Source organism: Elaeis guineensis, chromosome 10, assembly GCF_000442705.2.
Source record: "Elaeis guineensis isolate ETL-2024a chromosome 10, EG11, whole genome shotgun sequence".
Classification (NCBI taxonomy): Eukaryota; Viridiplantae; Streptophyta; class Magnoliopsida; order Arecales; family Arecaceae; genus Elaeis; species Elaeis guineensis.
Genome location: NC_026002.2, coordinates 33,340,305 through 33,349,290, shown reverse-complemented (window position 1 = coordinate 33,349,290; position 8,986 = coordinate 33,340,305).

Sequence of the window (8,986 nt, the reverse complement as noted above, 5' to 3'; positions counted from 1 at the left end):
ACATGGGTGGCTTCAGGGACTCTAACTCTTGGTATCCAAATGAGCTTACTTTGATTTGGTTAAACCCCATCCAATAGGGAACTCAAATCAAAGAGAAATTGTGTTTAATCATATGCTAGCATGATTTTCTTAAATTCAAAATTAAAATTTAATTAATCCTAATCCAATTAGACTATGCTAGTCCAATTGTGCAATCCTAAATCAATATTCTTGTTTGTATGGTCTCATAGGTTCAATTCTATTTGATAGTGAGATATATTATGATCTCTATCATCAATATCATCAAAATCTTTTTCGATAGATTGAAACTCCTTCCAATTCAGCTAATTTAAAATTATCGAATTATCGAAATAATTTTAATTGATCCCACGATCCACCAGTGACACATAGCAGTATGTAGTGGCAATTCAACAGAATCGAATGGTTGAATCTGTAGGTGTGATTGCTGTATGATTTAATTCTTCTATTAAGAGTTCTAACAAGATATAAGTTAAAGATAACTCATTAAATTTGATTCTTGTCGCATGATAGAATCAATCAATTAGAGTCTGTTGTGAAACCTTATAGAAATACTTTTCTATTATTTACACTGTCATGATCATAGACTTCAAAATTCAATGTCATAAGCTACATAGGACTACTCCTCATCTACCGAGATTGATAGATTTTATCTTTGGCACATCCTATTCCTACAATGAATCTACTACGGCCAACATACACCTCAAGGCTCTATATGGCTAAGAGACCGAATTATGGTATAGTCAAACTACAGTAATCTCATTATGAACAGTCAAGGTACCGCAGGTCTAAGAATCAGATACATTACTACAACATCGAGTTAGTCATTGACAAGAAGGTAAACATCTTAGTGACTACTCGTGATTGATCATGCTCAGTATCCTTATTCCCTAACAAGCACTTACACTTTGCTTCGGTATCTCCATATCGTAGATTCAAGATCCATTTATCCTAAGAAAACAAACGTATACCAATCTCTCTGAATCAAGTACCATCCCCATGATGATCCTACGATCGGAAGTAGTTTATGAATTAATTATTAACGATACATGTCTAAAATTCTCAACTCCTAAAAATATGCGTCATTATACCCATTAACTCAATGGATGATTCATAGGTACTTAAAAAAATAGATATAAATGAAAATAAATCTAATTTTATTAATTTATAAGTCAATATTACAAAATATGCCTAAGAAAGTTTTACAAGTATCGATCAATCTGACTTCTAAGGTTACATCTAACAACCTTCCACTTGACCTAAAGCCAATAGGCTATAAATCTAAGTTTCATCTTCTCAAGGTGGGCTTCAATCTTTTGCTAGCTCAATTACTTCGTTAGTAGGTCAGTCATGTTATCTACGGTGTCGAGTCTCTTCACCTCGACGTATCTCTTCTCGAGATAATCGTGGATGAGGTAGAATTATTGCTCGATATGTTTGAATTTCTGGTGAGACTTTAGCTCCTTAACAAGGGCTATGATATCGTTGTTGTCACAGAATATATAGTGGGATAACATCTGATGGCATCACATCTAGCTCCACAATAAATTTTTTTGAGCCAACATGCCTCCTTAGCAACTTCGAATTCGGTGATGTACTCTGCTTCCATGGTAGATTCTGCTATAATAGACTGCTTGAAATTTTTTTAGCTTACAGCACCATCATTGCATAAAAAAATATTATCTAATATCGATTTTCGATCATTAATATTAGACATAAAGTCTGAATTAGTATACCCCTGCATCTTAAATTTTTTATTTTTAAAGATTAAAAATATATCATTAGTCTTTCTCAAGTACTTAAGGATACATTTCACAGAAGTCTAATATTCTTCTCTTAGATTCGACTCATATCTGCTTGTGACACTCATAGTATGGACAATATCAGATGTGTACAAAGCATGGCGTACATGAGACTCCCTATGGCCCAAGCATAAGGGATCTTGCTCATGCATTCTATCTCTTTCGATGTGTTGGGGTACATCTTCTTGGAGAGATGGATTCCATATCTGAAGGGTACAAATCTTCTCTTGGAGTTTTTTATGCTGAACCTCTTTAGCACCTCCTCGATGTATATTTTTGTTGACAATCCTAGTATTCTTCTAGATCTATCTCTATAGACCATAATTCTCAAAATAAAAGATACTTTCCATAGGTCTTTCATAAAAAATTTCTTGGACAACTACAAGTTGACCGATGTTAACACAAAAATATCATTTTCAATTAGGAGGATGTCATCCACGTACAATACGAAAAAAGTGACGGTATTTCTACTGATCTTTTTTAAGATGCATAGCTCCTCTTCATTTTTTTATGAAACCAAACGATTTGATTACATCATTAAAATATGCGTTCCAACTTCGAAATACTTCTTAAGTCAATAAATGGACTTTTGCACTTTGCAAATCTTGTGATCTCCATCACTGGAAGTAAAACCCAATGACTACTCTATATAGATATCTTCTTCAAAATATCCATTAAGGAAAATCGTTTTCACATCCATTTGCCATATCTTATAGCTGAGATATGTTACAACGGTAAGCAATATCTGGATAGATTTAAGCATGGCAACTAGTGAAAAGGTCTCATGATAGTCAATGCCTTCACGTAAACTATACCCTTTAACCACAAGTCTAGCATTAAAGGTCTCTACATTTTCATCTGAATCAATATTTCTCTTATAGATCTATTTACACCTAATAGGTACAATATTGACTAATGGATCCACTAAAGTTCAGACTTAATTGGAGCACATCGAGTCAATTTCTAACTTTATTGCTTCTAACTATTTTTTGATGTCTGATGTCACCTCGTCATAAGTTTTGAGATAATCACCATGTACGCCATTCCCTGTGAGGAATATTTCCTCAACATTCTCTATGATGATACCTAAGTATCTCTCAAGAGGAGAAAAAATCTTATTAGACTTATGAAGTGGAAGAAGAGATGCGTGGACTGGCTCTAATTGAATCGATTTCATAGATTTCGAAGCTCGTTGCTCTTCAGAGACTTTTTCTTTGAGCCCAATCCATCTCCCTATGCCTCCATCTTTAATAAACTATTTTTGAAGAAAGTTTGTATTTCGACTCACAATCATATTGTGATCTTTCAGGATATAGAAATAATATCCTAAAGACTCTTTAGGATATCCTATAAACCAAGCTTTGAGGGACCTAGTTTTTAACTTGTCCGTCTGTTATCGTTTGACATAGATTGAAAATCTTAAATCTTGATGTGACTCAGACTTGATTTCATACCATGCTATATCTTATATAGTGTGGTAGGAATGGTTTTAGATAGAATCCTATTCAACAAATAGATTGTAGTTAATAGACTATGACCCCAAAAAAATATAAGAAGATCCGTGAAGCTCATCATGGATCGAACCATATCCAATAGGGTTTGATTTCTTCTTTCTGAAACTCCATTGAGTTGAGACATTCCAAGCGGAGTCCATTGTGAAATAATACCACACTCTTTGAGATAGTTTAAAAATTTTTCATTAAAGTATTCACCTCCTCGATCTGATCGAAAAATCTTAAAAGACTTTTCAGTTTGCTTCTCTACTTCATTTCTGAATTTTTTAAACTTTTTAAAAGCTTCAGACTTATTCTCATAAGGTACACATATCCATATCATAAATAATCATCGGTAAAAGTTATGAAATAGAGATAATCTCCTATGACTGGTACATTGAATGGGCCGCATACATCACTATGTACCAGAGCAAGTATCTCTGTGGTTCTTTTTTCGTATCCTATAAAAAGAAGCTTGGTCATCTTTTTTTGAAGACATGACTTATAGATCGGACATGACTCAGAAGTCAACAGACACAAAAGATCAATTTTCTCCAATCTGTTAATCCTGTCTTCTCCTATATGAACTAGCCTTAGGTGCCACAAGTACTTTTGATTAATTATATCTCTAAGTCATTTAATTCCTATGGTATTCACATCATACTCAATAAAGTTTACAGATACATCCACATGTAGCTGAAAGAGACTGTTAATAAAAAAATCACTTCTAATAATTTTACTTTTAAAATAAATATTACAGTAGTTTTTATAAAAACTAATTACATAGTCTTCTTATATCAAACAAGAGACAAAAATTAGATTCCTACTTGTAGTAGGTACAAATAATAATCTCTAAGTACAAGACTAATCCTTGATGGTAGTTGTAGAGGGTACATTCCCAAAGCCACAGCAACAACCTTGCTTTGTTTTTGACTCATAGAGTCATCTCACCTTTTCTCTGCCTCCTACTGTCCTCAAGACCCTACATATAAGTGCACAGATGAGCACTAGATCTAGAGTCAATCATCTAACTAGATGTAGAAGAAATCGTTAGATTAGTTTCTATAATAAACATACCTTTAGAAGGTGCGCCTTCCTTCTTGTTCTTCAAGCTTGTTAGATAGTTAGGACAGTTCTGCTTTCAATAGTCGTCCTTATTGCAGTAAAAATAGTTTTTCTTTTCAATGATCTTTTTCTTTGGAACATCTTTCTTTAGCTTGTTCTCAATTTTCTACTTCTTCGTAAACTTTTTTCTTCTTCTCAGTAGATTTTTTCTTGAAAAAAATCCGCTCCACAGTGAGAACAGAGTCCATTAAACTCTTCAAGGTTCCCTAAGTTGTCACCAGTATATTGACTAATTCGATGTTGGTGCACTGGATTTTGTTCATATGAAAATTTACGATAAACTGCGCATATGAATCAGTAAGAAACTACAGAATGAGGTCAATCTGCAACTCTTTATTCATAGACATTTCAAGCTTCTCAACCTCCTCCAGATCTTTGATCATTAACAATGCTTGTGGACCGACCGCCCATCATGCATTTTTGCTTTGAAAAATCATTTGGACACTTCGTAGTGTGCTGCACACTGAGCTTACCATACAACTCTTGTAGAAGAATTAGAATCTGTCAGACAGTCTTCATGTCTTCATGTTGGTGTTGCAATTCATTAGACATTGAGGTCAAAATGTAGCACCTGACCTTATTATCATCATCTAACCACTTATCATAAGACGCTCTCTAATCAATGGTCGGACAAGCTGGTAGAGAGGGGAAGTCCTGGTTGAGTACATAGACTATTTTTTCAGAACTCAAGACAATCTTAAGGTTCTAGAGCTAATCCTTAAAGTTAGCTCCGATCAGTCTGTTGGTATCTAGGATGCAGATAAGGAGATTTGAAGCAGACATTTCCTACAAGAGAGACGAAGATTCTAGTTAGATTTTGTAATTTACTTAATCAGTTTGTTTTAAAAATTTTATTTTAAAAACAAACCTAAGCTTCCACTATTTTCTCGAATTATCCATACTCCTTGGGTGGAGAAACGAAAATCTTCATGATTTAGGATTTTTAGTGGGTACTGCAGTCTCATCGATTGGCACACCACCTCACCTAATAATTATTGATGATATATAAGTTATTGAGTGGACAATACTTATCTATTGTTTCTCTAAACATGTTACAACCAACTTCGGTCTCTAAGTTCTAAAGCCTCATCTAATAGTTATTAATCTTATTTCTTAGTTAAGTCAAACCCACCGCTCACCAGTAGGTATAAAGCCATCATTGGATCCCTTACCTAACAATTATTGAGCTTAACCTTATCTTTACCTGGAACATCTCATGATATAGTATGGATGCATCTTTCTTGATGTAATTGAACCACTGTAACCAGCCGAGAACAGTCAACATCTGAAAGGGCCCACATATCTACAGCGATGAAAGACCACTAAACTTAATATTTAATTAAAAAGATTTATTTAGGTTTCTTAGATCTAATTGTTTATTATATCCCATATAAATCCACAATTAGAATGGATCTACTAAAGCGATCCTGATGTGGCCTGACCAAGATAGGACTCATGGTGCAACACAAATGCAGTGGACTCAACCTTAAGCACTACAAAATCAAAATTGATCTCCAAAATGATCAAATAAGACAAGATGTGTAGGAGGCTCCCCGCTGCCTGTGGCAACAATCATAATTAAATAACCACTATCTATGTTCTTGCCTTAGATACTAAATTGGTCCATCAATTCGAGATTGAGTTTGCTTCTGTTTCTCACTACGAATTGTAATCACAACTATTTCAATTTTAATTCATGATACATCCTACATCAAGGATTGTAGTGATTCGGTGCGACCACTACATGTATCAATGAACCATACAAAATTCGTAAACTTAATTAACTTAATTTTAGATCTTTAATTCTTAATTTTAGATCTTAATTAAATGTATTATGAAATCAGATTTAGTTTAGATGTCGAAATTATTTCATATCTAAACATCTAATCATGTATCTCGTACATAAATTTCAGATCTAAATAATTTTGGATCTAGAATTTTGCAGAAGAGTAAGTTCATTTTTTTCATGATTCTTTTTCTTGATTCATACAAGCATCCCTTCCATCATAGTTCTCTATGGCTGAATGGTCTTTACTATGATTCTTGAAGAGTACTAGGCTACTAAGAATTTTAATCTATATATATCACATTTGCAAGAAGTATAAATTAGATCTAATCATATACATCTCATGTATTTTAGATCTAATCACATATATAATTCATGCATCGCATATATAAATTTTAGATTATACATCTTATGTATGATATATTTAATCATGCTGAAATTCAGATCTAATGTAATTCAATTTCAGATCTAAACACTACTTCAAATCAAATCTGATTTAGATCTGATCTTAATCTTAGATGCATGAAACCTACAACCTGACTTTGATACTAGCTGAAGGAAAGATCGCACGTCCGATCGACAGAATCAAAGTGTAGCAAAATTTAAAATTTAATCCAGCATACAATCAAATCGAGATCGCATCTTGATCTGTGCCAGATTGTTCATGAATCTAAGATCAAAAAAGATTAAAATAATTTTAAATCTAATTATTATCATGATGATCGCATCATCACCTTTGTATGGATAGTGAATATCGCTATCCAATGATCGTGGAGTTGAGGTTCAGTGTCAAGCCACACATGTGTCCGACCTCTGCAAGTATCCACTTGAAATCGGACTAGGATGCTTTCTCCAACTTCAATCCATCTTCTCTAAAATGAATCAACCTATGATCAGATCTCTGACAGAACCTCGATTAACCCTTGATCATAATCTTCTTCTTCCTTCATGCAGATCGATTAGCACCTGACCCTTCGAGCACTCCAGGTGGATCAGCCGAATACCTTTGGGTGTGGAAGAGGAGGAGAGAGTAGAGAAAAGAGGGGGATGGCGTGGAGAAGAGAGGATCTGAATTTTTTTTGATTTTTTAATCAATAAAATAATATGGTAGGGGGGCCCTTTTATAGAATTAAAAACCCAAGAGTCCCAAGGCTTTAGGTCATCAAATGACTTAAAGCAGGACTCCTTGCAAGTGGCACCCCCTCCCTCTCATTTCCATACTAATTCTTCATAGAAACTCTGCGAGAAAAATATTTGGGCATGCGCCATCTTTGGATAAAGCTTGTAAGCGCCACCTTATCCTCTCTCTCATTTAAATTTGAACTCCTTCAAATTCAAATAGGGGCTAGCCCTAATCCTCATCCACATGCGGATAAGTCTCCTTTAAAATCAAATGGAGCTTTATCCTCATCTTAATTTGAACTCAAAATTAAATGGGGATGAAGCCCTTATCCTCTCACCCTTATCGATAAGTGGTGCATGCCCCATGATCTTATCCAAGGGGGCGTGTGCCCTTCTTTCTGCGCACAAAACATCGAAGAAATATGTGATTGGCACCCCATCCTTTAATTCTTACATAGGTGGCTTCAGGGACTCTAACTCTTGGTGTCCAAATGAGCTTGCTTTGATTTGGTTAACCCCCATCCAATAGAAAAAGCAAATCAAGAAGAAATTGAGTTTAATCATGTGCTAGCATGATTTTCTTAAATCCAAAATTAAAATTTAATTAATCCTAATCCAATAAGACTGTGCTAGTCCAATTGTATAATTTTAGATCAATACCCTTATTGTGTGACCCCATAGGTTCGATTCTATTTGATGGTGAAATATATTATGATCTCTATCATCAATATCCTTGAAATCTTTTTTGATGGATTGAAACTACTTCTAATTCAGTCAATTTAGAATTATCGATCATCGAGATAATTCTAATTGATCCCACAATCCATCAGTAATACCTAGTAGTATGTAATGGCAATCCATCAGAATCAAATGGTTGAATCTCTAAGTGCGGTTGTTGTGTGATTCGATTCTTCTATTGTGAGTTCCGACAAGACATAGATTAAGAATAACTCGTCAATCTGATTCTTGTCATATGATAGAATCAATTAACTTGAGTCTGTTGTGAAATCTTATAGAAATACCTTTCCATCATTCACACTGTCATGGTTACGGACTTTAAGACTCAGTGTCATAATTTACATAAGACTACTCATCAACCAAGATTAATAGATTCCATCTTGATGTGCATCTTATTTCTATAATAAATCTACTACAGTCAACATACACCTCAAGACTCCGTATGGCTAGAAGATCGAGTTATGGTGTAGTTAAACTATAGCAACTTCACTGTGAACAGTTGAGATACCACAGGTCTAAGAACTAGACACACTTCCACAGTATCGAATTAGTCACTGACGAGAAGGTAGACATCTTAGTGACTACTCATGATTGATCACACTCAGTATCCTTATTCTCTAACAAACACTTACACTTCACTCCGGTATCTCCACACCATAGATTCAAGATCCATCTATCTTAAGAAAGCAAACGTGCACCAATCTCTCCGGATCAAGCATCGTCCTTGTGATAATCCTACAATCGGAAGTAGTTTATGAATTAATTATTAATGACATATATCTCAAATTCTCAACTCTTGAGAATATGCGTCATTATGCCCATTAACTCAATGGACGATTTATAGACACTTAAAAATACAGATATGAATGAAAATAAATCTAATTTTATTAATTTATAAGTCA